The sequence below is a fragment of the Raphanus sativus genome, unplaced genomic scaffold (assembly GCF_000801105.2).
Source record: "Raphanus sativus cultivar WK10039 unplaced genomic scaffold, ASM80110v3 Scaffold1072, whole genome shotgun sequence".
In the NCBI taxonomy this organism is placed as follows: Eukaryota; Viridiplantae; Streptophyta; class Magnoliopsida; order Brassicales; family Brassicaceae; genus Raphanus; species Raphanus sativus.
In genome coordinates, this window is record NW_026616386.1 from 1 (window position 1) to 25,810 (window position 25,810).

Here is a 25,810-nt window from a genome sequence, read left to right on the forward strand (position 1 = left end):
TTTTTTTTCTTCAATTTGAAACGTGTCAAATCTTGAAAACCCCATAACTTTTGAACCGTGGGAACTACGACGCCCACAGCACCATTTCGGAAAGCCCCCAAAACCATCTAGGCCAGTGAATAGGGCTGGCGATTTTTTCGACCCCAAATTCTGCCGTTTAGAGCCTCAAACAGGCTGTCGAATGTTTCGGGCCGTGATTGAGATGCGATACGCTGTTTCCGGGTGTTTTTTGCAGTTTCCTATATCAATATCCATACATTTTGATGCATGGGAAAATTAAAAAAAAAAACTTAGGTGGGCCCACACGCAAATCTACTCGTATTATTCTCGGATTAAAAGATATTATGGAATTGCGAGTCATGTACTAACGGTGCGATCATACCAGCACTAATGCACCGGATCCCATCAGAACTCCGCAGTTAAGCGTGCTTGGGCGTGAGTAGTACTAGGTGGGTGACCTTCCGGGAAGTCCTCGTGTTGCCCCTTTTTTATTTTTTTCTTCAATTTGAAACGTGTCAAATCTTGAAACCCCATAACTTTTGAACCGTGTGGAACTACGACGCCCACAGCACCATTTCGGAAAGCCCCCAAACCATCTAGGCCAGTGAATAGGGCTGGCGATTTTTCGACCCCAATTCTGCCGTTTAGAGCCCCAAACAGGCTGTCGAATGTTTCGGGCCGTTTTGAGATGCGATACGCTGTTTCCGGGTGTTTTTTGCAGTTTCTATATCAATATCCATACATTTTGATGCATGGAAAAATTAAAAAAAAAAAAAAACTTAGGTGGGCCACACGCAAATCTACTCGTATTCTCGGATTAAAAGGATATATGGAATTGCGAGTCATGTACTAACGGGTGCGATCATACCAGCACTAATGCACCGGATCCCATCAGAACTCCGCAGTTAAGCGTGCTTGGGCGTGAGTAGTACTAGGATGGGTGACCCCCGGGAAGTCCTCGTGTTGCACCCTTTTTTATTTTTTTTTTCTTCAATTTGAAACGTGTCAAATCTTGAAACCCCATAACTTTTGAACCGTGTGGAACTACGACGCCCACAGCACCATTTCGGAAAGCCCCCAAAACCATCTAGGCCAGTGAATAGGGCTGGCGATTTTTCGACCCCAATTCTGCCGTTTAGAGCCTCAAACAGGCTGTCGAATGTTTCGGGCCGTGATTGAGATGCGATACGCTGTTTCGTGTGTTTTTTGCAGTTTCCTATATCAATATCCATACATTTTGATGCATGGAAAAATTAAAAAAAAAACTTAGGTGGGCCACACGCAAATCTACTCGTATTCTCGGATTAAAGGATATATGGAATTGCGAGTCATGTACTAACGGGTGCGATCATACCAGCACTAATGCACCGGATCCCATCAGAACTCCGCAGTTAAGCGTGCTTGGCGTGAGTAGTACTAGGATGGGTGACCTCCCGGGAAGTCCTCGTGTTGCACCCCTTTTTATTTTTTTTCTTCAATTTGAAACGTGTCAAATCTTGAAAACCCCATAACTTTTGAACCGTGTGGAACTACGACGCCCACAGCACCATTTCGGAAAGCCCCCAAACCATCTAGGCCAGTGAATAGGGCTGGCGATTTTTCGACCCCCAATTCTGCCGTTTAGAGCCCAAACAGGCTGTCGAATGTTTCGGGCCGTGATTGAGATGCGATACGCTGTTTCCGGTGTTTTTTTGCAGTTTTCCTATATCAATATCCATACATTTTGATGCATGAAAAAATTTAAAAAAAAAAAAACTTAGGTGGGCCACACGCAAATCTACTCGTATTCTCGGATTAAAAGGATATATGGAATTGCGAGTCATTACTAACGGGTGCGATCATACCAGCACTAATGCACCGGATCCATCAGAACTCGCAGTTAAGCGTGCTTGGGCGAGAGTGTACTAGGATGGGTGACCTCCCGGGAAGTCCTCGTGTTGCACCCCTTTTTTATTTTTTTTTCTTCCATTTGAAACGTGTCAAATCTTGAAAACCCCATAACTTTTGAACCGTGTGGCTACGACGCCCACAGCACCATTTCGGAAAGCCCCCAAACCATCTAGGCCAGTGAATAGGGCTGGCGATTTTTTTCGACCCAATTCTGCCGTTTAGAGCCTCAAACAGGCTGTCGAATGTTTCGGGCCGTGATTGAGATGCGATACGCTGTTTCCGGGTGTTTTTTGCAGTTTCCTATATCAATATCCATACATTTGATGCATGGAAAAATTAAAAAAAAAACTTAGGTGGGCCACACGCAAATCTACTCGTATTCTCGGATTAAAAGGATATATGGAATTGCGAGTCATGTACTAACGGGTGCGATCATACCAGCACTAATGCACCGGATCCATCAGAACTCCGCAGTTAAGCGTGCTTGGCGTGAGTAGTACTAGGATGGGTGACCTCCCGGGAAGTCCTCGTGTTGCACCCCTTTTTTATTTTTTTTTCTTCAATTGAAACGTGTCAAATCTTGAAAACCCCATAACTTTTTGAACCGTGTGGAACTACGACGCCCACAGCACCATTTCGGAAAGCCCCCAAAACCATCTAGGCCAGTGAATAGGGCTGGCGATTTTTTGACCCCAAATTCTGCCGTTTAGAGCCTCAAACAGGCTGTCGAATGTTTCGGGCCGTGATTGAGATGCGATACGCTGTTTCCGGGTGTTTTTTGCAGTTTCCTATATCAATATCCATACATTTTGATGCATGGAAAAATTACAAAAAAAAAAAAACTTAGGTGGGCCACACGCAAATCTACTCGTATTCTCGGATTAAAAGGATATATGGAATTGCGAGTCATGTACTAACGGGTGCGATCATACCAGCACTAATGCACCGGATCCCATCAGAACTCCGCAGTTAAGCGTGCTTGGGCGTGAGTAGTACTAGGATGGGTGACCTCCCGGGAAGTCCTCGTGTTGCACCCCTTTTTTTTTTTTTTTTCTTCAATTTGAAACGTGTCAAATCTTGAAAACCCCATAACTTTTGAACCGTGTGGAACTACGACGCCCACAGCACCATTTCGGAAAGCCCCCAAACCATCTAGGCCAGTGAATAGGGCTGGCGATTTTTCGACCCCAAATTCTGCCGTTTAGAGCCTCAAACAGGCTGTCGAATGTTTCGGGCCGTGATTGAGATGCGATACGCTGTTTCCGGGTGTTTTTTGCAGTTTCCTATATCAATATCCATACATTTTGATGCATGGAAAAATTACAAAAAAAAAAAAAACTTAGGTGGGCCACACGCAAATCTACTCGTATTCTCGGATTAAAAGGATATATGGAATTGCGAGTCATGTACTAACGGGTGCGATCATACCAGCACTAATGCACCGGATCCCATCAGAACTCCGCAGTTAAGCGTGCTTGGGCGTGAGTAGTACTAGGATGGGTGACCTCCCGGGAAGTCCTCGTGTTGCACCCCTTTTTTATTTTTTTTCTTCAATTTGAAACGTGTCAAATCTTGAAAACCCCATAACTTTTGAACCGTGTGGAACTACGACGCCCACAGCACCATTTCGGAAAGCCCCCAAAACCATCTAGGCCAGTGAATAGGGCTGGCGATTTTTCGACCCCAAATTCTGCCGTTTAGAGCCTCAAACAGGCTGTCGAATGTTTCGGGCCGTGATTGAGATGCGATACGCTGTTTCCGGGTGTTTTTTGCAGTTTCCTATATCAATATCCATACATTTTGATGCATGGAAAAATTACAAAAAAAAAAAAACTTAGGTGGGCCACACGCAAATCTACTCGTATTCTCGGATTAAAAGGATATATGGAATTGCGAGTCATGTACTAACGGGTGCGATCATACCAGCACTAATGCACCGGATCCCATCAGAACTCCGCAGTTAAGCGTGCTTGGGCGTGAGTAGTACTAGGATGGGTGACCTCCCGGGAAGTCCTCGTGTTGCACCCCTTTTTTATTTTTTTCTTCAATTTGAAACGTGTCAAATCTTGAAAACCCCATAACTTTTGAACCGTGTGGAACTACGACGCCCACAGCACCATTTCGGAAAGCCCCCAAAACCATCTAGGCCAGTGAATAGGGCTGGCGATTTTTCGACCCCAAATTCTGCCGTTTAGAGCCTCAAACAGGCTGTCGAATGTTTCGGGCCGTGATTGAGATGCGATACGCTGTTTCCGGGTGTTTTTTGCAGTTTCCTATATCAATATCCATACATTTTGATGCATGGAAAAATTACAAAAAAAAAAAAAACTTAGGTGGGCCACACGCAAATCTACTCGTATTCTCGGATTAAAAGGATATATGGAATTGCGAGTCATGTACTAACGGGTGCGATCATACCAGCACTAATGCACCGGATCCCATCAGAACTCCGCAGTTAAGCGTGCTTGGGCGAGAGTAGTACTAGGATGGGTGACCTCCCGGGAAGTCCTCGTGTTGCACCCCTTTTTTATTTTTTTTCTTCAATTTGAAACGGGTCAAATCTTGAAAACCCCATAACTTTTGAACCGTGTGGAACTACGACGCCCACAGCACCATTTCGGAAAGCCCCCAAAACCATCTAGGCCAGTGAATAGGGCTGGCGATTTTTCGACCCCAAATTCTGCCGTTTAGAGCCTCAAACAGGCTGTCGAATGTTTCGGGCCGTGATTGAGATGCGATACGCTGTTTCCGGGTGTTTTTTGCAGTTTCCTATATCAATATCCATACATTTTGATGCATGGAAAAATTACAAAAAAAAAAAACTTAGGTGGGCCACACGCAAATCTACTCGTATTCTCGGATTAAAAGGATATATGGAATTGCGAGTCATGTACTAACGGGTGCGATCATACCAGCACTAATGCACCGGATCCCATCAGAACTCCGCAGTTAAGCGTGCTTGGGCGAGAGTAGTACTAGGATGGGTGACCTCCCGGGAAGTCCTCGTGTTGCACCCCTTTTTTATTTTTTTTTCTTCAATTTGAAACGGGTCAAATCTTGAAAACCCCATAACTTTTGAACCGTGTGGAACTACGACGCCCACAGCACCATTTCGGAAAGCCCCCAAAACCATCTAGGCCAGTGAATAGGGCTGGCGATTTTTCGACCCCAAATTCTGCCGTTTAGAGCCTCAAACAGGCTGTCGAATGTTTCGGGCCGTGATTGAGATGCGATACGCTGTTTCCGGGTGTTTTTTGCAGTTTCCTATATCAATATCCATACATTTTGATGCATGGAAAAATTACAAAAAAAAAAAAACTTAGGTGGGCCACACGCAAATCTACTCGTATTCTCGGATTAAAAGGATATATGGAATTGCGAGTCATGTACTAACGGGTGCGATCATACCAGCACTAATGCACCGGATCCCATCAGAACTCCGCAGTTAAGCGTGCTTGGGCGAGAGTAGTACTAGGATGGGTGACCTCCCGGGAAGTCCTCGTGTTGCACCCCTTTTTTATTTTTTTTTCTTCAATTTGAAACGGGTCAAATCTTGAAAACCCCATAACTTTTGAACCGTGTGGAACTACGACGCCCACAGCACCATTTCGGAAAGCCCCCAAAACCATCTAGGCCAGTGAATAGGGCTGGCGATTTTTCGACCCCAAATTCTGCCGTTTAGAGCCTCAAACAGGCTGTCGAATGTTTCGGGCCGTGATTGAGATGCGATACGCTGTTTCCGGGTGTTTTTTGCAGTTTCCTATATCAATATCCATACATTTTGATGCATGGAAAAATTACAAAAAAAAAAAAACTTAGGTGGGCCACACGCAAATCTACTCGTATTCTCGGATTAAAAGGATATATGGAATTGCGAGTCATGTACTAACGGGTGCGATCATACCAGCACTAATGCACCGGATCCCATCAGAACTCCGCAGTTAAGCGTGCTTGGGCGAGAGTAGTACTAGGATGGGTGACCTCCCGGGAAGTCCTCGTGTTGCACCCCTTTTTTATTTTTTTTTCTTCAATTTGAAACGGGTCAAATCTTGAAAACCCCATAACTTTTGAACCGTGTGGAACTACGACGCCCACAGCACCATTTCGGAAAGCCCCCAAAACCATCTAGGCCAGTGAATAGGGCTGGCGATTTTTCGACCCCAAATTCTGCCGTTTAGAGCCTCAAACAGGCTGTCGAATGTTTCGGGCCGTGATTGAGATGCGATACGCTGTTTCCGGGTGTTTTTTGCAGTTTCCTATATCAATATCCATACATTTTGATGCATGGAAAAATTACAAAAAAAAAAAAACTTAGGTGGGCCACACGCAAATCTACTCGTATTCTCGGATTAAAAGGATATATGGAATTGCGAGTCATGTACTAACGGGTGCGATCATACCAGCACTAATGCACCGGATCCCATCAGAACTCCGCAGTTAAGCGTGCTTGGGCGAGAGTAGTACTAGGATGGGTGACCTCCCGGGAAGTCCTCGTGTTGCACCCCTTTTTTATTTTTTTTCTTCAATTTGAAACGGGTCAAATCTTGAAAACCCCATAACTTTTGAACCGTGTGGAACTACGACGCCCACAGCACCATTTCGGAAAGCCCCCAAAACCATCTAGGCCAGTGAATAGGGCTGGCGATTTTTCGACCCCAAATTCTGCCGTTTAGAGCCTCAAACAGGCTGTCGAATGTTTCGGGCCGTGATTGAGATGCGATACGCTGTTTCCGGGTGTTTTTTGCAGTTTCCTATATCAATATCCATACATTTTGATGCATGGAAAAATTACAAAAAAAAAAAAAACTTAGGTGGGCCACACGCAAATCTACTCGTATTCTCGGATTAAAAGGATATATGGAATTGCGAGTCATGTACTAACGGGTGCGATCATACCAGCACTAATGCACCGGATCCCATCAGAACTCCGCAGTTAAGCGTGCTTGGGCGAGAGTAGTACTAGGATGGGTGACCTCCCGGGAAGTCCTCGTGTTGCACCCCTTTTTTATTTTTTTTCTTCAATTTGAAACGGGTCAAATCTTGAAAACCCCATAACTTTTGAACCGTGTGGAACTACGACGCCCACAGCACCATTTCGGAAAGCCCCCAAAACCATCTAGGCCAGTGAATAGGGCTGGCGATTTTTCGACCCCAAATTCTGCCGTTTAGAGCCTCAAACAGGCTGTCGAATGTTTCGGGCCGTGATTGAGATGCGATACGCTGTTTCCGGGTGTTTTTTGCAGTTTCCTATATCAATATCCATACATTTTGATGCATGGAAAAATTACAAAAAAAAAAAAAACTTAGGTGGGCCACACGCAAATCTACTCGTATTCTCGGATTAAAAGGATATATGGAATTGCGAGTCATGTACTAACGGGTGCGATCATACCAGCACTAATGCACCGGATCCCATCAGAACTCCGCAGTTAAGCGTGCTTGGGCGAGAGTAGTACTAGGATGGGTGACCTCCCGGGAAGTCCTCGTGTTGCACCCCTTTTTTATTTTTTTTTTCTTCAATTTGAAACGGGTCAAATCTTGAAAACCCCATAACTTTTGAACCGTGTGGAACTACGACGCCCACAGCACCATTTCGGAAAGCCCCCAAAACCATCTAGGCCAGTGAATAGGGCTGGCGATTTTTCGACCCCAAATTCTGCCGTTTAGAGCCTCAAACAGGCTGTCGAATGTTTCGGGCCGTGATTGAGATGCGATACGCTGTTTCCGGGTGTTTTTTGCAGTTTCCTATATCAATATCCATACATTTTGATGCATGGAAAAATTACAAAAAAAAAAAAAACTTAGGTGGGCCACACGCAAATCTACTCGTATTCTCGGATTAAAAGGATATATGGAATTGCGAGTCATGTACTAACGGGTGCGATCATACCAGCACTAATGCACCGGATCCCATCAGAACTCCGCAGTTAAGCGTGCTTGGGCGAGAGTAGTACTAGGATGGGTGACCTCCCGGGAAGTCCTCGTGTTGCACCCCTTTTTTATTTTTTTTCTTCAATTTGAAACGGGTCAAATCTTGAAAACCCCATAACTTTTGAACCGTGTGGAACTACGACGCCCACAGCACCATTTCGGAAAGCCCCCAAAACCATCTAGGCCAGTGAATAGGGCTGGCGATTTTTCGACCCCAAATTCTGCCGTTTAGAGCCTCAAACAGGCTGTCGAATGTTTCGGGCCGTGATTGAGATGCGATACGCTGTTTCCGGGTGTTTTTTGCAGTTTCCTATATCAATATCCATACATTTTGATGCATGGAAAAATTACAAAAAAAAAAAAACTTAGGTGGGCCACACGCAAATCTACTCGTATTCTCGGATTAAAAGGATATATGGAATTGCGAGTCATGTACTAACGGGTGCGATCATACCAGCACTAATGCACCGGATCCCATCAGAACTCCGCAGTTAAGCGTGCTTGGGCGAGAGTAGTACTAGGATGGGTGACCTCCCGGGAAGTCCTCGTGTTGCACCCCTTTTTTATTTTTTTTCTTCAATTTGAAACGGGTCAAATCTTGAAAACCCCATAACTTTTGAACCGTGTGGAACTACGACGCCCACAGCACCATTTCGGAAAGCCCCCAAAACCATCTAGGCCAGTGAATAGGGCTGGCGATTTTTCGACCCCAAATTCTGCCGTTTAGAGCCTCAAACAGGCTGTCGAATGTTTCGGGCCGTGATTGAGATGCGATACGCTGTTTCCGGGTGTTTTTTGCAGTTTCCTATATCAATATCCATACATTTTGATGCATGGAAAAATTACAAAAAAAAAAAAACTTAGGTGGGCCACACGCAAATCTACTCGTATTCTCGGATTAAAAGGATATATGGAATTGCGAGTCATGTACTAACGGGTGCGATCATACCAGCACTAATGCACCGGATCCCATCAGAACTCCGCAGTTAAGCGTGCTTGGGCGAGAGTAGTACTAGGATGGGTGACCTCCCGGGAAGTCCTCGTGTTGCACCCCTTTTTTATTTTTTTTCTTCAATTTGAAACGGGTCAAATCTTGAAAACCCCATAACTTTTGAACCGTGTGGAACTACGACGCCCACAGCACCATTTCGGAAAGCCCCCAAAACCATCTAGGCCAGTGAATAGGGCTGGCGATTTTTCGACCCCAAATTCTGCCGTTTAGAGCCTCAAACAGGCTGTCGAATGTTTCGGGCCGTGATTGAGATGCGATACGCTGTTTCCGGGTGTTTTTTGCAGTTTCCTATATCAATATCCATACATTTTGATGCATGGAAAAATTACAAAAAAAAAAAAACTTAGGTGGGCCACACGCAAATCTACTCGTATTCTCGGATTAAAAGGATATATGGAATTGCGAGTCATGTACTAACGGGTGCGATCATACCAGCACTAATGCACCGGATCCCATCAGAACTCCGCAGTTAAGCGTGCTTGGGCGAGAGTAGTACTAGGATGGGTGACCTCCCGGGAAGTCCTCGTGTTGCACCCCTTTTTTATTTTTTTTTCTTCAATTTGAAACGGGTCAAATCTTGAAAACCCCATAACTTTTGAACCGTGTGGAACTACGACGCCCACAGCACCATTTCGGAAAGCCCCCAAAACCATCTAGGCCAGTGAATAGGGCTGGCGATTTTTCGACCCCAAATTCTGCCGTTTAGAGCCTCAAACAGGCTGTCGAATGTTTCGGGCCGTGATTGAGATGCGATACGCTGTTTCCGGGTGTTTTTTGCAGTTTCCTATATCAATATCCATACATTTTGATGCATGGAAAAATTACAAAAAAAAAAAAAACTTAGGTGGGCCACACGCAAATCTACTCGTATTCTCGGATTAAAAGGATATATGGAATTGCGAGTCATGTACTAACGGGTGCGATCATACCAGCACTAATGCACCGGATCCCATCAGAACTCCGCAGTTAAGCGTGCTTGGGCGAGAGTAGTACTAGGATGGGTGACCTCCCGGGAAGTCCTCGTGTTGCACCCCTTTTTTATTTTTTTTCTTCAATTTGAAACGGGTCAAATCTTGAAAACCCCATAACTTTTGAACCGTGTGGAACTACGACGCCCACAGCACCATTTCGGAAAGCCCCCAAAACCATCTAGGCCAGTGAATAGGGCTGGCGATTTTTCGACCCCAAATTCTGCCGTTTAGAGCCTCAAACAGGCTGTCGAATGTTTCGGGCCGTGATTGAGATGCGATACGCTGTTTCCGGGTGTTTTTTGCAGTTTCCTATATCAATATCCATACATTTTGATGCATGGAAAAATTACAAAAAAAAAAAAACTTAGGTGGGCCACACGCAAATCTACTCGTATTCTCGGATTAAAAGGATATATGGAATTGCGAGTCATGTACTAACGGGTGCGATCATACCAGCACTAATGCACCGGATCCCATCAGAACTCCGCAGTTAAGCGTGCTTGGGCGAGAGTAGTACTAGGATGGGTGACCTCCCGGGAAGTCCTCGTGTTGCACCCCTTTTTTATTTTTTTTTCTTCAATTTGAAACGGGTCAAATCTTGAAAACCCCATAACTTTTGAACCGTGTGGAACTACGACGCCCACAGCACCATTTCGGAAAGCCCCCAAAACCATCTAGGCCAGTGAATAGGGCTGGCGATTTTTCGACCCCAAATTCTGCCGTTTAGAGCCTCAAACAGGCTGTCGAATGTTTCGGGCCGTGATTGAGATGCGATACGCTGTTTCCGGGTGTTTTTTGCAGTTTCCTATATCAATATCCATACATTTTGATGCATGGAAAAATTACAAAAAAAAAAAAAACTTAGGTGGGCCACACGCAAATCTACTCGTATTCTCGGATTAAAAGGATATATGGAATTGCGAGTCATGTACTAACGGGTGCGATCATACCAGCACTAATGCACCGGATCCCATCAGAACTCCGCAGTTAAGCGTGCTTGGGCGAGAGTAGTACTAGGATGGGTGACCTCCCGGGAAGTCCTCGTGTTGCACCCCTTTTTTATTTTTTTTCTTCAATTTGAAACGGGTCAAATCTTGAAAACCCCATAACTTTTGAACCGTGTGGAACTACGACGCCCACAGCACCATTTCGGAAAGCCCCCAAAACCATCTAGGCCAGTGAATAGGGCTGGCGATTTTTCGACCCCAAATTCTGCCGTTTAGAGCCTCAAACAGGCTGTCGAATGTTTCGGGCCGTGATTGAGATGCGATACGCTGTTTCCGGGTGTTTTTTGCAGTTTCCTATATCAATATCCATACATTTTGATGCATGGAAAAATTACAAAAAAAAAAAAACTTAGGTGGGCCACACGCAAATCTACTCGTATTCTCGGATTAAAAGGATATATGGAATTGCGAGTCATGTACTAACGGGTGCGATCATACCAGCACTAATGCACCGGATCCCATCAGAACTCCGCAGTTAAGCGTGCTTGGGCGAGAGTAGTACTAGGATGGGTGACCTCCCGGGAAGTCCTCGTGTTGCACCCCTTTTTTATTTTTTTTTCTTCAATTTGAAACGGGTCAAATCTTGAAAACCCCATAACTTTTGAACCGTGTGGAACTACGACGCCCACAGCACCATTTCGGAAAGCCCCCAAAACCATCTAGGCCAGTGAATAGGGCTGGCGATTTTTCGACCCCAAATTCTGCCGTTTAGAGCCTCAAACAGGCTGTCGAATGTTTCGGGCCGTGATTGAGATGCGATACGCTGTTTCCGGGTGTTTTTTGCAGTTTCCTATATCAATATCCATACATTTTGATGCATGGAAAAATTACAAAAAAAAAAAAACTTAGGTGGGCCACACGCAAATCTACTCGTATTCTCGGATTAAAAGGATATATGGAATTGCGAGTCATGTACTAACGGGTGCGATCATACCAGCACTAATGCACCGGATCCCATCAGAACTCCGCAGTTAAGCGTGCTTGGGCGAGAGTAGTACTAGGATGGGTGACCTCCCGGGAAGTCCTCGTGTTGCACCCCTTTTTTATTTTTTTTCTTCAATTTGAAACGGGTCAAATCTTGAAAACCCCATAACTTTTGAACCGTGTGGAACTACGACGCCCACAGCACCATTTCGGAAAGCCCCCAAAACCATCTAGGCCAGTGAATAGGGCTGGCGATTTTTCGACCCCAAATTCTGCCGTTTAGAGCCTCAAACAGGCTGTCGAATGTTTCGGGCCGTGATTGAGATGCGATACGCTGTTTCCGGGTGTTTTTTGCAGTTTCCTATATCAATATCCATACATTTTGATGCATGGAAAAATTACAAAAAAAAAAAAAACTTAGGTGGGCCACACGCAAATCTACTCGTATTCTCGGATTAAAAGGATATATGGAATTGCGAGTCATGTACTAACGGGTGCGATCATACCAGCACTAATGCACCGGATCCCATCAGAACTCCGCAGTTAAGCGTGCTTGGGCGAGAGTAGTACTAGGATGGGTGACCTCCCGGGAAGTCCTCGTGTTGCACCCCTTTTTTATTTTTTTTCTTCAATTTGAAACGGGTCAAATCTTGAAAACCCCATAACTTTTGAACCGTGTGGAACTACGACGCCCACAGCACCATTTCGGAAAGCCCCCAAAACCATCTAGGCCAGTGAATAGGGCTGGCGATTTTTCGACCCCAAATTCTGCCGTTTAGAGCCTCAAACAGGCTGTCGAATGTTTCGGGCCGTGATTGAGATGCGATACGCTGTTTCCGGGTGTTTTTTGCAGTTTCCTATATCAATATCCATACATTTTGATGCATGGAAAAATTACAAAAAAAAAAAAACTTAGGTGGGCCACACGCAAATCTACTCGTATTCTCGGATTAAAAGGATATATGGAATTGCGAGTCATGTACTAACGGGTGCGATCATACCAGCACTAATGCACCGGATCCCATCAGAACTCCGCAGTTAAGCGTGCTTGGGCGAGAGTAGTACTAGGATGGGTGACCTCCCGGGAAGTCCTCGTGTTGCACCCCTTTTTTATTTTTTTTCTTCAATTTGAAACGGGTCAAATCTTGAAAACCCCATAACTTTTGAACCGTGTGGAACTACGACGCCCACAGCACCATTTCGGAAAGCCCCCAAAACCATCTAGGCCAGTGAATAGGGCTGGCGATTTTTCGACCCCAAATTCTGCCGTTTAGAGCCTCAAACAGGCTGTCGAATGTTTCGGGCCGTGATTGAGATGCGATACGCTGTTTCCGGGTGTTTTTTGCAGTTTCCTATATCAATATCCATACATTTTGATGCATGGAAAAATTACAAAAAAAAAAAAACTTAGGTGGGCCACACGCAAATCTACTCGTATTCTCGGATTAAAAGGATATATGGAATTGCGAGTCATGTACTAACGGGTGCGATCATACCAGCACTAATGCACCGGATCCCATCAGAACTCCGCAGTTAAGCGTGCTTGGGCGAGAGTAGTACTAGGATGGGTGACCTCCCGGGAAGTCCTCGTGTTGCACCCCTTTTTTATTTTTTTTTCTTCAATTTGAAACGGGTCAAATCTTGAAAACCCCATAACTTTTGAACCGTGTGGAACTACGACGCCCACAGCACCATTTCGGAAAGCCCCCAAAACCATCTAGGCCAGTGAATAGGGCTGGCGATTTTTCGACCCCAAATTCTGCCGTTTAGAGCCTCAAACAGGCTGTCGAATGTTTCGGGCCGTGATTGAGATGCGATACGCTGTTTCCGGGTGTTTTTTGCAGTTTCCTATATCAATATCCATACATTTTGATGCATGGAAAAATTACAAAAAAAAAAAAAACTTAGGTGGGCCACACGCAAATCTACTCGTATTCTCGGATTAAAAGGATATATGGAATTGCGAGTCATGTACTAACGGGTGCGATCATACCAGCACTAATGCACCGGATCCCATCAGAACTCCGCAGTTAAGCGTGCTTGGGCGAGAGTAGTACTAGGATGGGTGACCTCCCGGGAAGTCCTCGTGTTGCACCCCTTTTTTATTTTTTTTCTTCAATTTGAAACGGTCAAATCTTGAAAACCCCATAACTTTTGAACCGTGTGGAACTACGACGCCCACAGCACCATTTCGGAAAGCCCCCAAAACCATCTAGGCCAGTGAATAGGGCTGGCGATTTTTCGACCCCAAATTCTGCCGTTTAGAGCCTCAAACAGGCTGTCGAATGTTTCGGGCCGTGATTGAGATGCGATACGCTGTTTCCGGGTGTTTTTTGCAGTTTCCTATATCAATATCCATACATTTTGATGCATGGAAAAATTACAAAAAAAAAAAAACTTAGGTGGGCCACACGCAAATCTACTCGTATTCTCGGATTAAAAGGATATATGGAATTGCGAGTCATGTACTAACGGGTGCGATCATACCAGCACTAATGCACCGGATCCCATCAGAACTCCGCAGTTAAGCGTGCTTGGGCGAGAGTAGTACTAGGATGGGTGACCTCCCGGGAAGTCCTCGTGTTGCACCCCTTTTTTATTTTTTTTCTTCAATTTGAAACGGGTCAAATCTTGAAAACCCCATAACTTTTGAACCGTGTGGAACTACGACGCCCACAGCACCATTTCGGAAAGCCCCCAAAACCATCTAGGCCAGTGAATAGGGCTGGCGATTTTTCGACCCCAAATTCTGCCGTTTAGAGCCTCAAACAGGCTGTCGAATGTTTCGGGCCGTGATTGAGATGCGATACGCTGTTTCCGGGTGTTTTTTGCAGTTTCCTATATCAATATCCATACATTTTGATGCATGGAAAAATTACAAAAAAAAAAAAACTTAGGTGGGCCACACGCAAATCTACTCGTATTCTCGGATTAAAAGGATATATGGAATTGCGAGTCATGTACTAACGGGTGCGATCATACCAGCACTAATGCACCGGATCCCATCAGAACTCCGCAGTTAAGCGTGCTTGGGCGAGAGTAGTACTAGGATGGGTGACCTCCCGGGAAGTCCTCGTGTTGCACCCCTTTTTTATTTTTTTTCTTCAATTTGAAACGGGTCAAATCTTGAAAACCCCATAACTTTTGAACCGTGTGGAACTACGACGCCCACAGCACCATTTCGGAAAGCCCCCAAAACCATCTAGGCCAGTGAATAGGGCTGGCGATTTTTCGACCCCAAATTCTGCCGTTTAGAGCCTCAAACAGGCTGTCGAATGTTTCGGGCCGTGATTGAGATGCGATACGCTGTTTCCGGGTGTTTTTTGCAGTTTCCTATATCAATATCCATACATTTTGATGCATGGAAAAATTACAAAAAAAAAAAAAACTTAGGTGGGCCACACGCAAATCTACTCGTATTCTCGGATTAAAAGGATATATGGAATTGCGAGTCATGTACTAACGGGTGCGATCATACCAGCACTAATGCACCGGATCCCATCAGAACTCCGCAGTTAAGCGTGCTTGGGCGAGAGTAGTACTAGGATGGGTGACCTCCCGGGAAGTCCTCGTGTTGCACCCCTTTTTTATTTTTTTTCTTCAATTTGAAACGGGTCAAATCTTGAAAACCCCATAACTTTTGAACCGTGTGGAACTACGACGCCCACAGCACCATTTCGGAAAGCCCCCAAAACCATCTAGGCCAGTGAATAGGGCTGGCGATTTTTCGACCCCAAATTCTGCCGTTTAGAGCCTCAAACAGGCTGTCGAATGTTTCGGGCCGTGATTGAGATGCGATACGCTGTTTCCGGGTGTTTTTTGCAGTTTCCTATATCAATATCCATACATTTTGATGCATGGAAAAATTACAAAAAAAAAAAAACTTAGGTGGGCCACACGCAAATCTACTCGTATTCTCGGATTAAAAGGATATATGGAATTGCGAGTCATGTACTAACGGGTGCGATCATACCAGCACTAATGCACCGGATCCCATCAGAACTCCGCAGTTAAGCGTGCTTGGGCGAGAGTAGTACTAGGATGGGTGACCTCCCGGGAAGTCCTCGTGTTGCACCCCTTTTTTATTTTTTTTCTTCAATTTGAAACGTGTCAAATCTTGAAAACCCCATAACTTTTGAACCGTGTGGAACTACGACGCCCACAGCACCATTTCGGAAAGCCCCCAAAACCATCTAGGCCAGTGAATAGGGCTGGCGATTTTTCGACCCCAAATTCTGCCGTTTAGAGCCTCAAACAGGCTGTCGAATGTTTCGGGCCGTGATTGAGATGCGATACGCTGTTTCCGGGTGTTTTTTGCAGTTTCCTATATCAATATCCATACATTTTGATGCATGGAAAAATTACAAAAAAAAAAAAAACTTAGGTGGGCCACACGCAAATCTACTCGTATTCTCGGATTAAAAGGATATATGGAATTGCGAGTCATGTACTAACGGGTGCGATCATACCAGCACTAATGCACCGGATCCCATCAGAACTCCGCAGTTAAGCGTGCTTGGGCGAGAGTAGTACTAGGATGGGTGACCTCCCGGGAAGTCCTCGTGTTGCACCCCTTTTTTATTTTTTTTCTTCAATTTGAAACGGGTCAAATCTTGAAAACCCCATAACTTTTGAACCGTGTGGAACTACGACGCCCACAGCACCATTTCGGAAAGCCCCCAAAACCATCTAGGCCAGTGAATAGGGCTGGCGATTTTTCGACCCCAAATTCTGCCGTTTAGAGCCTCAAACAGGCTGTCGAATGTTTCGGGCCGTGATTGAGATGCGATACGCTGTTTCCGGGTGTTTTTTGCAGTTTCCTATATCAATATCCATACATTTTGATGCATGGAAAAATTACAAAAAAAAAAAAAACTTAGGTGGGCCACACGCAAATCTACTCGTATTCTCGGATTAAAAGGATATATGGAATTGCGAGTCATGTACTAACGGGTGCGATCATACCAGCACTAATGCACCGGATCCCATCAGAACTCCGCAGTTAAGCGTGCTTGGGCGAGAGTAGTACTAGGATGGGTGACCTCCCGGGAAGTCCTCGTGTTGCACCCCTTTTTTATTTTTTTTCTTCAATTTGAAACGTGTCAAATCTTGAAAACCCCATAACTTTTGAACCGTGTGGAACTACGACGCCCACAGCACCATTTCGGAAAGCCCCCAAAACCATCTAGGCCAGTGAATAGGGCTGGCGATTTTTCGACCCCAAATTCTGCCGTTTAGAGCCTCAAACAGGCTGTCGAATGTTTCGGGCCGTGATTGAGATGCGATACGCTGTTTCCGGGTGTTTTTTGCAGTTTCCTATATCAATATCCATACATTTTGATGCATGGAAAAATTACAAAAAAAAAAAAACTTAGGTGGGCCACACGCAAATCTACTCGTATTCTCGGATTAAAAGGATATATGGAATTGCGAGTCATGTACTAACGGGTGCGATCATACCAGCACTAATGCACCGGATCCCATCAGAACTCCGCAGTTAAGCGTGCTTGGGCGAGAGTAGTACTAGGATGGGTGACCTCCCGGGAAGTCCTCGTGTTGCACCCCTTTTTTATTTTTTTTTCTTCAATTTGAAACGGGTCAAATCTTGAAAACCCCATAACTTTTGAACCGTGTGGAACTACGACGCCCACAGCACCATTTCGGAAAGCCCCCAAAACCATCTAGGCCAGTGAATAGGGCTGGCGATTTTTCGACCCCAAATTCTGCCGTTTAGAGCCTCAAACAGGCTGTCGAATGTTTCGGGCCGTGATTGAGATGCGATACGCTGTTTCCGGGTGTTTTTTGCAGTTTCCTATATCAATATCCATACATTTTGATGCATGGAAAAATTACAAAAAAAAAAAAAACTTAGGTGGGCCACACGCAAATCTACTCGTATTCTCGGATTAAAAGGATATATGGAATTGCGAGTCATGTACTAACGGGTGCGATCATACCAGCACTAATGCACCGGATCCCATCAGAACTCCGCAGTTAAGCGTGCTTGGGCGAGAGTAGTACTAGGATGGGTGACCTCCCGGGAAGTCCTCGTGTTGCACCCCTTTTTTATTTTTTTTCTTCAATTTGAAACGTGTCAAATCTTGAAAACCCCATAACTTTTGAACCGTGTGGAACTACGACGCCCACAGCACCATTTCGGAAAGCCCCCAAAACCATCTAGGCCAGTGAATAGGGCTGGCGATTTTTCGACCCCAAATTCTGCCGTTTAGAGCCTCAAACAGGCTGTCGAATGTTTCGGGCCGTGATTGAGATGCGATACGCTGTTTCCGGGTGTTTTTTGCAGTTTCCTATATCAATATCCATACATTTTGATGCATGGAAAAATTACAAAAAAAAAAAAACTTAGGTGGGCCACACGCAAATCTACTCGTATTCTCGGATTAAAAGGATATATGGAATTGCGAGTCATGTACTAACGGGTGCGATCATACCAGCACTAATGCACCGGATCCCATCAGAACTCCGCAGTTAAGCGTGCTTGGGCGAGAGTAGTACTAGGATGGGTGACCTCCCGGGAAGTCCTCGTGTTGCACCCCTTTTTTATTTTTTTTTCTTCAATTTGAAACGGGTCAAATCTTGAAAACCCCATAACTTTTGAACCGTGTGGAACTACGACGCCCACAGCACCATTTCGGAAAGCCCCCAAAACCATCTAGGCCAGTGAATAGGGCTGGCGATTTTTCGACCCCAAATTCTGCCGTTTAGAGCCTCAAACAGGCTGTCGAATGTTTCGGGCCGTGATTGAGATGCGATACGCTGTTTCCGGGTGTTTTTTGCAGTTTCCTATATCAATATCCATACATTTTGATGCATGGAAAAATTACAAAAAAAAAAAAACTTAGGTGGGCCACACGCAAATCTACTCGTATTCTCGGATTAAAAGGATATATGGAATTGCGAGTCATGTACTAACGGGTGCGATCATACCAGCACTAATGCACCGGATCCCATCAGAACTCCGCAGTTAAGCGTGCTTGGGCGAGAGTAGTACTAGGATGGGTGACCTCCCGGGAAGTCCTCGTGTTGCACCCCTTTTTTATTTTTTTTCTTCAATTTGAAACGTGTCAAATCTTGAAAACCCCATAACTTTTGAACCGTGTGGAACTACGACGCCCACAGCACCATTTCGGAAAGCCCCCAAAACCATCTAGGCCAGTGAATAGGGCTGGCGATTTTTCGACCCCAAATTCTGCCGTTTAGAGCCTCAAACAGGCTGTCGAATGTTTCGGGCCGTGATTGAGATGCGATACGCTGTTTCCGGGTGTTTTTTGCAGTTTCCTATATCAATATCCATACATTTTGATGCATGGAAAAATTACAAAAAAAAAAAAACTTAGGTGGGCCACACGCAAATCTACTCGTATTCTCGGATTAAAAGGATATATGGAATTGCGAGTCATGTACTAACGGGTGCGATCATACCAGCACTAATGCACCGGATCCCATCAGAACTCCGCAGTTAAGCGTGCTTGGGCGAGAGTAGTACTAGGATGGGTGACCTCCCGGGAAGTCCTCGTGTTGCACCCCTTTTTTATTTTTTTTTCTTCAATTTGAAACGTGTCAAATCTTGAAAACCCCATAACTTTTGAACCGTGTGGAACTACGACGCCCACAGCACCATTTCGGAAAGCCCCCAAAACCATCTAGGCCAGTGAATAGGGCTGGCGATTTTTCGACCCCAAATTCTGCCGTTTAGAGCCTCAAACAGGCTGTCGAATGTTTCGGGCCGTGATTGAGATGCGATACGCTGTTTCCGGGTGTTTTTTGCAGTTTCCTATATCAATATCCATACATTTTGATGCATGGAAAAATTACAAAAAAAAAAAAACTTAGGTGGGCCACACGCAAATCTACTCGTATTCTCGGATTAAAAGGATATATGGAATTGCGAGTCATGTACTAACGGGTGCGATCATACCAGCACTAATGCACCGGATCCCATCAGAACTCCGCAGTTAAGCGTGCTTGGGCGTGAGTAGTACTAGGATGGGTGACCTCCCGGGAAGTCCTCGTGTTGCACCCCTTTTTTATTTTTTTTCTTCAATTTGAAACGTGTCAAATCTTGAAAACCCCATAACTTTTGAACCGTGTGGAACTACGACGCCCACAGCACCATTTCGGAAAGCCCCCAAAACCATCTAGGCCAGTGAATAGGGCTGGCGATTTTTCGACCCCAAATTCTGCCGTTTAGAGCCTCAAACAGGCTGTCGAATGTTTCGGGCCGTGATTGAGATGCGATACGCTGTTTCCGGGTGTTTTTTGCAGTTTCCTATATCAATATCCATACATTTTGATGCATGGAAAAATTACAAAAAAAAAAAAACTTAGGTGGGCCACACGCAAATCTACTCGTATTCTCGGATTAAAAGGATATATGGAATTGCGAGTCATGTACTAACGGGTGCGATCATACCAGCACTAATGCACCGGATCCCATCAGAACTCCGCAGTTAAGCGTGCTTGGGCGAGAGTAGTACTAGGATGGGTGACCTCCCGGGAAGTCCTCGTGTTGCACCCCTTTTTTTTTTTTTTTCTTCAATTTGAAACGGGTCAAATCTTGAAAACCCCATAACTTTTGAACCGTGTGGAACTACGACGCCCACAGCACCATTTCGGAAAGCCCCCAAAACCATCTAGGCCAGTGAATAGGGCTGGCGATTTTTCGACCCCAAATTCTGCCGTTTAGAGCCTCAAACAGGCTGTCGAATGTTTCGGGCCGTGATTGAGATGCGATACGCTGTTTCCGGGTGTTTTTTGCAGTTTCCTATATCAATATCCATACATTTTGATGCATGGAAAAATTACAAAAAAAAAAAAAACTTAGGTGGGCCACACGCAAATCTACTCGTATTCTCGGATTAAAAGGATATATGGAATTGCGAGTCATGTACTAACGGGTGCGATCATACCAGCACTAATGCACCGGATCCCATCAGAACTCCGCAGTTAAGCGTGCTTGGGCGTGAGTAGTACTAGGATGGGTGACCTCCCGGGAAGTCCTCGTGTTGCACCCCTTTTTTATTTTTTTTCTTCAATTTGAAACGTGTCAAATCTTGAAAACCCCATAACTTTTGAACCGTGTGGAACTACGACGCCCACAGCACCATTTCGGAAAGCCCCCAAAACCATCTAGGCCAGTGAATAGGGCTGGCGATTTTTCGACCCCAAATTCTGCCGTTTAGAGCCTCAAACAGGCTGTCGAATGTTTCGGGCCGTGATTGAGATGCGATACGCTGTTTCCGGGTGTTTTTTGCAGTTTCCTATATCAATATCCATACATTTTGATGCATGGAAAAATTACAAAAAAAAAAAAACTTAGGTGGGCCACACGCAAATCTACTCGTATTCTCGGATTAAAAGGATATATGGAATTGCGAGTCATGTACTAACGGGTGCGATCATACCAGCACTAATGCACCGGATCCCATCAGAACTCCGCAGTTAAGCGTGCTTGGGCGTGAGTAGTACTAGGATGGGTGACCTCCCGGGAAGTCCTCGTGTTGCACCCCTTTTTTATTTTTTTTCTTCAATTTGAAACGTGTCAAATCTTGAAAACCCCATAACTTTTGAACCGTGTGGAACTACGACGCCCACAGCACCATTTCGGAAAGCCCCCAAAACCATCTAGGCCAGTGAATAGGGCTGGCGATTTTTCGACCCCAAATTCTGCCGTTTAGAGCCTCAAACAGGCTGTCGAATGTTTCGGGCCGTGATTGAGATGCGATACGCTGTTTCCGGGTGTTTTTTGCAGTTTCCTATATCAATATCCATACATTTTGATGCATGGAAAAATTACAAAAAAAAAAAAACTTAGGTGGGCCACACGCAAATCTACTCGTATTCTCGGATTAAAAGGATATATGGAATTGCGAGTCATGTACTAACGGGTGCGATCATACCAGCACTAATGCACCGGATCCCATCAGAACTCCGCAGTTAAGCGTGCTTGGGCGAGAGTAGTACTAGGATGGGTGACCTCCCGGGAAGTCCTCGTGTTGCACCCCTTTTTTATTTTTTTTTCTTCAATTTGAAACGGGTCAAATCTTGAAAACCCCATAACTTTTGAACCGTGTGGAACTACGACGCCCACAGCACCATTTCGGAAAGCCCCCAAAACCATCTAGGCCAGTGAATAGGGCTGGCGATTTTTCGACCCCAAATTCTGCCGTTTAGAGCCTCAAACAGGCTGTCGAATGTTTCGGGCCGTGATTGAGATGCGATACGCTGTTTCCGGGTGTTTTTTGCAGTTTCCTATATCAATATCCATACATTTTGATGCATGGAAAAATTACAAAAAAAAAAAACTTAGGTGGGCCACACGCAAATCTACTCGTATTCTCGGATTAAAAGGATATATGGAATTGCGAGTCATGTACTAACGGGTGCGATCATACCAGCACTAATGCACCGGATCCCATCAGAACTCCGCAGTTAAGCGTGCTTGGGCGTGAGTAGTACTAGGATGGGTGACCTCCCGGGAAGTCCTCGTGTTGCACCCCTTTTTTATTTTTTTTCTTCAATTTGAAACGTGTCAAATCTTGAAAACCCCATAACTTTTGAACCGTGTGGAACTACGACGCCCACAGCACCATTTCGGAAAGCCCCCAAAACCATCTAGGCCAGTGAATAGGGCTGGCGATTTTTCGACCCCAAATTCTGCCGTTTAGAGCCTCAAACAGGCTGTCGAATGTTTCGGGCCGTGATTGAGATGCGATACGCTGTTTCCGGGTGTTTTTTGCAGTTTCCTATATCAATATCCATACATTTTGATGCATGGAAAAATTACAAAAAAAAAAAAAACTTAGGTGGGCCACACGCAAATCTACTCGTATTCTCGGATTAAAAGGATATATGGAATTGCGAGTCATGTACTAACGGGTGCGATCATACCAGCACTAATGCACCGGATCCCATCAGAACTCCGCAGTTAAGCGTGCTTGGGCGAGAGTAGTACTAGGATGGGTGACCTCCCGGGAAGTCCTCGTGTTGCACCCCTTTTTTATTTTTTTTTCTTCAATTTGAAACGGGTCAAATCTTGAAAACCCCATAACTTTTGAACCGTGTGGAACTACGACGCCCACAGCACCATTTCGGAAAGCCCCCAAAACCATCTAGGCCAGTGAATAGGGCTGGCGATTTTTCGACCCCAAATTCTGCCGTTTAGAGCCTCAAACAGGCTGTCGAATGTTTCGGGCCGTGATTGAGATGCGATACGCTGTTTCCGGGTGTTTTTTGCAGTTTCCTATATCAATATCCATACATTTTGATGCATGGAAAAATTACAAAAAAAAAAAAACTTAGGTGGGCCACACGCAAATCTACTCGTATTCTCGGATTAAAAGGATATATGGAATTGCGAGTCATGTACTAACGGGTGCGATCATACCAGCACTAATGCACCGGATCCCATCAGAACTCCGCAGTTAAGCGTGCTTGGGCGTGAGTAGTACTAGGATGGGTGACCTCCCGGGAAGTCCTCGTGTTGCACCCCTTTTTTATTTTTTTTCTTCAATTTGAAACGTGTCAAATCTTGAAAACCCCATAACTTTTGAACCGTGTGGAACTACGACGCCCACAGCACCATTTCGGAAAGCCCCCAAAACCATCTAGGCCAGTGAATAGGGCTGGCGATTTTTCGACCCCAAATTCTGCCGTTTAGAGCCTCAAACAGGCTGTCGAATGTTTCGGGCCGTGATTGAGATGCGATACGCTGTTTCCGGGTGTTTTTTGCAGTTTCCTATATCAATATCCATACATTTTGATGCATGGAAAAATTACAAAAAAAAAAAAACTTAGGTGGGCCACACGCAAATCTACTCGTATTCTCGGATTAAAAGGATATATGGAATTGCGAGTCATGTACTAACGGGTGCGATCATACCAGCACTAATGCACCGGATCCCATCAGAACTCCGCAGTTAAGCGTGCTTGGGCGAGAGTAGTACTAGGATGGGTGACCTCCCGGGAAGTCCTCGTGTTGCACCCCTTTTTTATTTTTTTTTCTTCAATTTGAAACGGGTCAAATCTTGAAAACCCCATAACTTTTGAACCGTGTGGAACTACGACGCCCACAGCACCATTTCGGAAAGCCCCCAAAACCATCTAGGCCAGTGAATAGGGCTGGCGATTTTTCGACCCCAAATTCTGCCGTTTAGAGCCTCAAACAGGCTGTCGAATGTTTCGGGCCGTGATTGAGATGCGATACGCTGTTTCCGGGTGTTTTTGCAGTTTCCTATATCAATATCCATACATTTTGATGCATGGAAAAATTACAAAAAAAAAAACTTAGGTGGGCCACACGCAAATCTACTCGTATTCTCGGATTAAAAGGATATATGGAATTGCGAGTCATGTACTAACGGGTGCGATCATACCAGCACTAATGCACCGGATCCCATCAGAACTCCGCAGTTAAGCGTGCTTGGGCGTGAGTAGTACTAGGATGGGTGACCTCCCGGGAAGTCCTCGTGTTGCACCCCTTTTTTATTTTTTTTCTTCAATTTGAAACGTGTCAAATCTTGAAAACCCCATAACTTTTGAACCGTGTGGAACTACGACGCCCACAGCACCATTTCGGAAAGCCCCCAAAACCATCTAGGCCAGTGAATAGGGCTGGCGATTTTTTCGACCCCAAATTCTGCCGTTTAGAGCCTCAAACAGGCTGTCGAATGTTTCGGGCCGTGATTGAGATGCGATACGCTGTTTCCGGGTGTTTTTTGCAGTTTCCTATATCAATATCCATACATTTTGATGCATGGAAAAATTACAAAAAAAAAAAACTTAGGTGGGCCACACGCAAATCTACTCGTATTCTCGGATTAAAAGGATATATGGAATTGCGAGTCATGTACTAACGGGTGCGATCATACCAGCACTAATGCACCGGATCCCATCAGAACTCCGCAGTTAAGCGTGCTTGGGCGAGAGTAGTACTAGGATGGGTGACCTCCCGGGAAGTCCTCGTGTTGCACCCCTTTTTTATTTTTTTTTCTTCAATTTGAAACGGGTCAAATCTTGAAAACCCCATAACTTTTGAACCGTGTGGAACTACGACGCCCACAGCACCATTTCGGAAAGCCCCCAAAACCATCTAGGCCAGTGAATAGGGCTGGCGATTTTTCGACCCCAAATTCTGCCGTTTAGAGCCTCAAACAGGCTGTCGAATGTTTCGGGCCGTGATTGAGATGCGATACGCTGTTTCCGGGTGTTTTTTGCAGTTTCCTATATCAATATCCATACATTTTGATGCATGGAAAAATTACAAAAAAAAAAAAAAACTTAGGTGGGCCACACGCAAATCTACTCGTATTCTCGGATTAAAAGGATATATGGAATTGCGAGTCATGTACTAACGGGTGCGATCATACCAGCACTAATGCACCGGATCCCATCAGAACTCCGCAGTTAAGCGTGCTTGGGCGTGAGTAGTACTAGGATGGGTGACCTCCCGGGAAGTCCTCGTGTTGCACCCCTTTTTTATTTTTTCTTCAATTTGAAACGTGTCAAATCTTGAAAACCCCATAACTTTTGAACCGTGTGGAACTACGACGCCCACAGCACCATTTCGGAAAGCCCCCAAAACCATCTAGGCCAGTGAATAGGGCTGGCGATTTTTGACCCCAAATTCTGCCTTTAGAGCCTCAAACAGGCTGTCGAATGTTTCGGGCCGTGATTGAGATGCGATACGCTGTTTCGGGTGTTTTTTGCAGTTTCCTATATCAATATCCATACATTTTGATGCATGGAAAATTACAAAAAAAAAAAAACTTAGGTGGGCCACACGCAAATCTACTCGTATTCTCGGATTAAAAGGATATATGGAATTGCGAGTCATGTACTAACGGGTGCGATCATACCAGCACTAATGCACCGGATCCCATCAGAACTCCGCAGTTAAGCGTGCTTGGCGTGAGTAGTACTAGGATGGGTGACCTCCCGGGAAGTCCTCGTGTTCCCTTTTTTATTTTTTTTTCTTCAATTTGAAACGGTCAAATCTTGAAAACCCCATAACTTTTGAACCGTGTGGAACTACGACGCCCACAGCACCATTTCGG

At 45.1% G+C, this 25,810-nt stretch overlaps 52 non-coding genes across 52 annotated transcripts; all 52 read left to right on the forward strand.

Moving 5' to 3' along the window:
- The first annotated feature begins 368 nt into the window (after nucleotides 1-368).
- LOC130503686 (5S ribosomal RNA) lies at nucleotides 369-486 on the forward strand. The gene has a single exon (XR_008940937.1). It is a non-coding gene; the product is annotated as a 5S ribosomal RNA (ribosomal RNA).
- A 368-nt stretch (nucleotides 487-854) lies between these two features.
- Nucleotides 855-972, forward strand: LOC130503684 (5S ribosomal RNA). Its single transcript, XR_008940935.1, has one exon. It is a non-coding gene; the product is annotated as a 5S ribosomal RNA (ribosomal RNA).
- A 368-nt stretch (nucleotides 973-1,340) lies between these two features.
- On the forward strand, nucleotides 1,341-1,458 carry LOC130503685 (5S ribosomal RNA). Its single transcript, XR_008940936.1, has one exon. It is a non-coding gene; the product is annotated as a 5S ribosomal RNA (ribosomal RNA).
- Nucleotides 1,459-1,830: 372 nt separating this feature from the next.
- LOC130503637 (5S ribosomal RNA) lies at nucleotides 1,831-1,946 on the forward strand. Its single transcript, XR_008940888.1, has one exon. It is a non-coding gene; the product is annotated as a 5S ribosomal RNA (ribosomal RNA).
- A 368-nt stretch (nucleotides 1,947-2,314) lies between these two features.
- LOC130503687 (5S ribosomal RNA) lies at nucleotides 2,315-2,431 on the forward strand. Its single transcript, XR_008940938.1, has one exon. It is a non-coding gene; the product is annotated as a 5S ribosomal RNA (ribosomal RNA).
- A 377-nt stretch (nucleotides 2,432-2,808) lies between these two features.
- LOC130503673 (5S ribosomal RNA) lies at nucleotides 2,809-2,927 on the forward strand. Its single transcript, XR_008940924.1, has one exon. It is a non-coding gene; the product is annotated as a 5S ribosomal RNA (ribosomal RNA).
- Nucleotides 2,928-3,304: 377 nt separating this feature from the next.
- On the forward strand, nucleotides 3,305-3,423 carry LOC130503674 (5S ribosomal RNA). The gene has a single exon (XR_008940925.1). It is a non-coding gene; the product is annotated as a 5S ribosomal RNA (ribosomal RNA).
- Nucleotides 3,424-3,799: 376 nt separating this feature from the next.
- On the forward strand, nucleotides 3,800-3,918 carry LOC130503675 (5S ribosomal RNA). Its single transcript, XR_008940926.1, has one exon. It is a non-coding gene; the product is annotated as a 5S ribosomal RNA (ribosomal RNA).
- Nucleotides 3,919-4,294: 376 nt separating this feature from the next.
- On the forward strand, nucleotides 4,295-4,413 carry LOC130503636 (5S ribosomal RNA). Its single transcript, XR_008940887.1, has one exon. It is a non-coding gene; the product is annotated as a 5S ribosomal RNA (ribosomal RNA).
- Nucleotides 4,414-4,788: 375 nt separating this feature from the next.
- On the forward strand, nucleotides 4,789-4,907 carry LOC130503649 (5S ribosomal RNA). Its single transcript, XR_008940900.1, has one exon. It is a non-coding gene; the product is annotated as a 5S ribosomal RNA (ribosomal RNA).
- Nucleotides 4,908-5,284: 377 nt separating this feature from the next.
- On the forward strand, nucleotides 5,285-5,403 carry LOC130503660 (5S ribosomal RNA). The gene has a single exon (XR_008940911.1). It is a non-coding gene; the product is annotated as a 5S ribosomal RNA (ribosomal RNA).
- Nucleotides 5,404-5,780: 377 nt separating this feature from the next.
- Nucleotides 5,781-5,899, forward strand: LOC130503671 (5S ribosomal RNA). Its single transcript, XR_008940922.1, has one exon. It is a non-coding gene; the product is annotated as a 5S ribosomal RNA (ribosomal RNA).
- Nucleotides 5,900-6,276: 377 nt separating this feature from the next.
- LOC130503682 (5S ribosomal RNA) lies at nucleotides 6,277-6,395 on the forward strand. The gene has a single exon (XR_008940933.1). It is a non-coding gene; the product is annotated as a 5S ribosomal RNA (ribosomal RNA).
- Nucleotides 6,396-6,772: 377 nt separating this feature from the next.
- LOC130503639 (5S ribosomal RNA) lies at nucleotides 6,773-6,891 on the forward strand. Its single transcript, XR_008940890.1, has one exon. It is a non-coding gene; the product is annotated as a 5S ribosomal RNA (ribosomal RNA).
- A 377-nt stretch (nucleotides 6,892-7,268) lies between these two features.
- On the forward strand, nucleotides 7,269-7,387 carry LOC130503640 (5S ribosomal RNA). Its single transcript, XR_008940891.1, has one exon. It is a non-coding gene; the product is annotated as a 5S ribosomal RNA (ribosomal RNA).
- A 379-nt stretch (nucleotides 7,388-7,766) lies between these two features.
- Nucleotides 7,767-7,885, forward strand: LOC130503641 (5S ribosomal RNA). Its single transcript, XR_008940892.1, has one exon. It is a non-coding gene; the product is annotated as a 5S ribosomal RNA (ribosomal RNA).
- Nucleotides 7,886-8,261: 376 nt separating this feature from the next.
- On the forward strand, nucleotides 8,262-8,380 carry LOC130503642 (5S ribosomal RNA). The gene has a single exon (XR_008940893.1). It is a non-coding gene; the product is annotated as a 5S ribosomal RNA (ribosomal RNA).
- Nucleotides 8,381-8,756: 376 nt separating this feature from the next.
- Nucleotides 8,757-8,875, forward strand: LOC130503643 (5S ribosomal RNA). Its single transcript, XR_008940894.1, has one exon. It is a non-coding gene; the product is annotated as a 5S ribosomal RNA (ribosomal RNA).
- A 376-nt stretch (nucleotides 8,876-9,251) lies between these two features.
- On the forward strand, nucleotides 9,252-9,370 carry LOC130503644 (5S ribosomal RNA). Its single transcript, XR_008940895.1, has one exon. It is a non-coding gene; the product is annotated as a 5S ribosomal RNA (ribosomal RNA).
- A 378-nt stretch (nucleotides 9,371-9,748) lies between these two features.
- LOC130503645 (5S ribosomal RNA) lies at nucleotides 9,749-9,867 on the forward strand. The gene has a single exon (XR_008940896.1). It is a non-coding gene; the product is annotated as a 5S ribosomal RNA (ribosomal RNA).
- Nucleotides 9,868-10,243: 376 nt separating this feature from the next.
- On the forward strand, nucleotides 10,244-10,362 carry LOC130503646 (5S ribosomal RNA). The gene has a single exon (XR_008940897.1). It is a non-coding gene; the product is annotated as a 5S ribosomal RNA (ribosomal RNA).
- A 378-nt stretch (nucleotides 10,363-10,740) lies between these two features.
- On the forward strand, nucleotides 10,741-10,859 carry LOC130503647 (5S ribosomal RNA). Its single transcript, XR_008940898.1, has one exon. It is a non-coding gene; the product is annotated as a 5S ribosomal RNA (ribosomal RNA).
- Nucleotides 10,860-11,235: 376 nt separating this feature from the next.
- Nucleotides 11,236-11,354, forward strand: LOC130503648 (5S ribosomal RNA). Its single transcript, XR_008940899.1, has one exon. It is a non-coding gene; the product is annotated as a 5S ribosomal RNA (ribosomal RNA).
- Nucleotides 11,355-11,731: 377 nt separating this feature from the next.
- Nucleotides 11,732-11,850, forward strand: LOC130503650 (5S ribosomal RNA). The gene has a single exon (XR_008940901.1). It is a non-coding gene; the product is annotated as a 5S ribosomal RNA (ribosomal RNA).
- Nucleotides 11,851-12,227: 377 nt separating this feature from the next.
- On the forward strand, nucleotides 12,228-12,346 carry LOC130503651 (5S ribosomal RNA). Its single transcript, XR_008940902.1, has one exon. It is a non-coding gene; the product is annotated as a 5S ribosomal RNA (ribosomal RNA).
- Nucleotides 12,347-12,722: 376 nt separating this feature from the next.
- Nucleotides 12,723-12,841, forward strand: LOC130503652 (5S ribosomal RNA). Its single transcript, XR_008940903.1, has one exon. It is a non-coding gene; the product is annotated as a 5S ribosomal RNA (ribosomal RNA).
- Nucleotides 12,842-13,217: 376 nt separating this feature from the next.
- On the forward strand, nucleotides 13,218-13,336 carry LOC130503653 (5S ribosomal RNA). Its single transcript, XR_008940904.1, has one exon. It is a non-coding gene; the product is annotated as a 5S ribosomal RNA (ribosomal RNA).
- A 378-nt stretch (nucleotides 13,337-13,714) lies between these two features.
- LOC130503654 (5S ribosomal RNA) lies at nucleotides 13,715-13,833 on the forward strand. The gene has a single exon (XR_008940905.1). It is a non-coding gene; the product is annotated as a 5S ribosomal RNA (ribosomal RNA).
- A 375-nt stretch (nucleotides 13,834-14,208) lies between these two features.
- LOC130503655 (5S ribosomal RNA) lies at nucleotides 14,209-14,327 on the forward strand. The gene has a single exon (XR_008940906.1). It is a non-coding gene; the product is annotated as a 5S ribosomal RNA (ribosomal RNA).
- Nucleotides 14,328-14,703: 376 nt separating this feature from the next.
- LOC130503656 (5S ribosomal RNA) lies at nucleotides 14,704-14,822 on the forward strand. Its single transcript, XR_008940907.1, has one exon. It is a non-coding gene; the product is annotated as a 5S ribosomal RNA (ribosomal RNA).
- A 377-nt stretch (nucleotides 14,823-15,199) lies between these two features.
- LOC130503657 (5S ribosomal RNA) lies at nucleotides 15,200-15,318 on the forward strand. The gene has a single exon (XR_008940908.1). It is a non-coding gene; the product is annotated as a 5S ribosomal RNA (ribosomal RNA).
- Nucleotides 15,319-15,694: 376 nt separating this feature from the next.
- LOC130503658 (5S ribosomal RNA) lies at nucleotides 15,695-15,813 on the forward strand. Its single transcript, XR_008940909.1, has one exon. It is a non-coding gene; the product is annotated as a 5S ribosomal RNA (ribosomal RNA).
- A 377-nt stretch (nucleotides 15,814-16,190) lies between these two features.
- On the forward strand, nucleotides 16,191-16,309 carry LOC130503659 (5S ribosomal RNA). The gene has a single exon (XR_008940910.1). It is a non-coding gene; the product is annotated as a 5S ribosomal RNA (ribosomal RNA).
- A 377-nt stretch (nucleotides 16,310-16,686) lies between these two features.
- LOC130503661 (5S ribosomal RNA) lies at nucleotides 16,687-16,805 on the forward strand. Its single transcript, XR_008940912.1, has one exon. It is a non-coding gene; the product is annotated as a 5S ribosomal RNA (ribosomal RNA).
- Nucleotides 16,806-17,181: 376 nt separating this feature from the next.
- LOC130503662 (5S ribosomal RNA) lies at nucleotides 17,182-17,300 on the forward strand. Its single transcript, XR_008940913.1, has one exon. It is a non-coding gene; the product is annotated as a 5S ribosomal RNA (ribosomal RNA).
- A 378-nt stretch (nucleotides 17,301-17,678) lies between these two features.
- Nucleotides 17,679-17,797, forward strand: LOC130503663 (5S ribosomal RNA). Its single transcript, XR_008940914.1, has one exon. It is a non-coding gene; the product is annotated as a 5S ribosomal RNA (ribosomal RNA).
- A 376-nt stretch (nucleotides 17,798-18,173) lies between these two features.
- Nucleotides 18,174-18,292, forward strand: LOC130503664 (5S ribosomal RNA). The gene has a single exon (XR_008940915.1). It is a non-coding gene; the product is annotated as a 5S ribosomal RNA (ribosomal RNA).
- Nucleotides 18,293-18,669: 377 nt separating this feature from the next.
- LOC130503665 (5S ribosomal RNA) lies at nucleotides 18,670-18,788 on the forward strand. The gene has a single exon (XR_008940916.1). It is a non-coding gene; the product is annotated as a 5S ribosomal RNA (ribosomal RNA).
- Nucleotides 18,789-19,164: 376 nt separating this feature from the next.
- Nucleotides 19,165-19,283, forward strand: LOC130503666 (5S ribosomal RNA). The gene has a single exon (XR_008940917.1). It is a non-coding gene; the product is annotated as a 5S ribosomal RNA (ribosomal RNA).
- A 377-nt stretch (nucleotides 19,284-19,660) lies between these two features.
- LOC130503676 (5S ribosomal RNA) lies at nucleotides 19,661-19,779 on the forward strand. Its single transcript, XR_008940927.1, has one exon. It is a non-coding gene; the product is annotated as a 5S ribosomal RNA (ribosomal RNA).
- Nucleotides 19,780-20,155: 376 nt separating this feature from the next.
- On the forward strand, nucleotides 20,156-20,274 carry LOC130503667 (5S ribosomal RNA). The gene has a single exon (XR_008940918.1). It is a non-coding gene; the product is annotated as a 5S ribosomal RNA (ribosomal RNA).
- Nucleotides 20,275-20,651: 377 nt separating this feature from the next.
- On the forward strand, nucleotides 20,652-20,770 carry LOC130503677 (5S ribosomal RNA). Its single transcript, XR_008940928.1, has one exon. It is a non-coding gene; the product is annotated as a 5S ribosomal RNA (ribosomal RNA).
- A 376-nt stretch (nucleotides 20,771-21,146) lies between these two features.
- LOC130503678 (5S ribosomal RNA) lies at nucleotides 21,147-21,265 on the forward strand. The gene has a single exon (XR_008940929.1). It is a non-coding gene; the product is annotated as a 5S ribosomal RNA (ribosomal RNA).
- A 376-nt stretch (nucleotides 21,266-21,641) lies between these two features.
- Nucleotides 21,642-21,760, forward strand: LOC130503668 (5S ribosomal RNA). The gene has a single exon (XR_008940919.1). It is a non-coding gene; the product is annotated as a 5S ribosomal RNA (ribosomal RNA).
- Nucleotides 21,761-22,136: 376 nt separating this feature from the next.
- On the forward strand, nucleotides 22,137-22,255 carry LOC130503679 (5S ribosomal RNA). Its single transcript, XR_008940930.1, has one exon. It is a non-coding gene; the product is annotated as a 5S ribosomal RNA (ribosomal RNA).
- Nucleotides 22,256-22,632: 377 nt separating this feature from the next.
- On the forward strand, nucleotides 22,633-22,751 carry LOC130503669 (5S ribosomal RNA). The gene has a single exon (XR_008940920.1). It is a non-coding gene; the product is annotated as a 5S ribosomal RNA (ribosomal RNA).
- Nucleotides 22,752-23,128: 377 nt separating this feature from the next.
- On the forward strand, nucleotides 23,129-23,247 carry LOC130503680 (5S ribosomal RNA). Its single transcript, XR_008940931.1, has one exon. It is a non-coding gene; the product is annotated as a 5S ribosomal RNA (ribosomal RNA).
- Nucleotides 23,248-23,623: 376 nt separating this feature from the next.
- On the forward strand, nucleotides 23,624-23,742 carry LOC130503670 (5S ribosomal RNA). Its single transcript, XR_008940921.1, has one exon. It is a non-coding gene; the product is annotated as a 5S ribosomal RNA (ribosomal RNA).
- Nucleotides 23,743-24,116: 374 nt separating this feature from the next.
- On the forward strand, nucleotides 24,117-24,235 carry LOC130503681 (5S ribosomal RNA). Its single transcript, XR_008940932.1, has one exon. It is a non-coding gene; the product is annotated as a 5S ribosomal RNA (ribosomal RNA).
- Nucleotides 24,236-24,611: 376 nt separating this feature from the next.
- LOC130503672 (5S ribosomal RNA) lies at nucleotides 24,612-24,730 on the forward strand. Its single transcript, XR_008940923.1, has one exon. It is a non-coding gene; the product is annotated as a 5S ribosomal RNA (ribosomal RNA).
- Nucleotides 24,731-25,109: 379 nt separating this feature from the next.
- On the forward strand, nucleotides 25,110-25,228 carry LOC130503683 (5S ribosomal RNA). The gene has a single exon (XR_008940934.1). It is a non-coding gene; the product is annotated as a 5S ribosomal RNA (ribosomal RNA).
- A 370-nt stretch (nucleotides 25,229-25,598) lies between these two features.
- LOC130503638 (5S ribosomal RNA) lies at nucleotides 25,599-25,716 on the forward strand. Its single transcript, XR_008940889.1, has one exon. It is a non-coding gene; the product is annotated as a 5S ribosomal RNA (ribosomal RNA).
- Nucleotides 25,717-25,810: the final 94 nt, after the last annotated feature.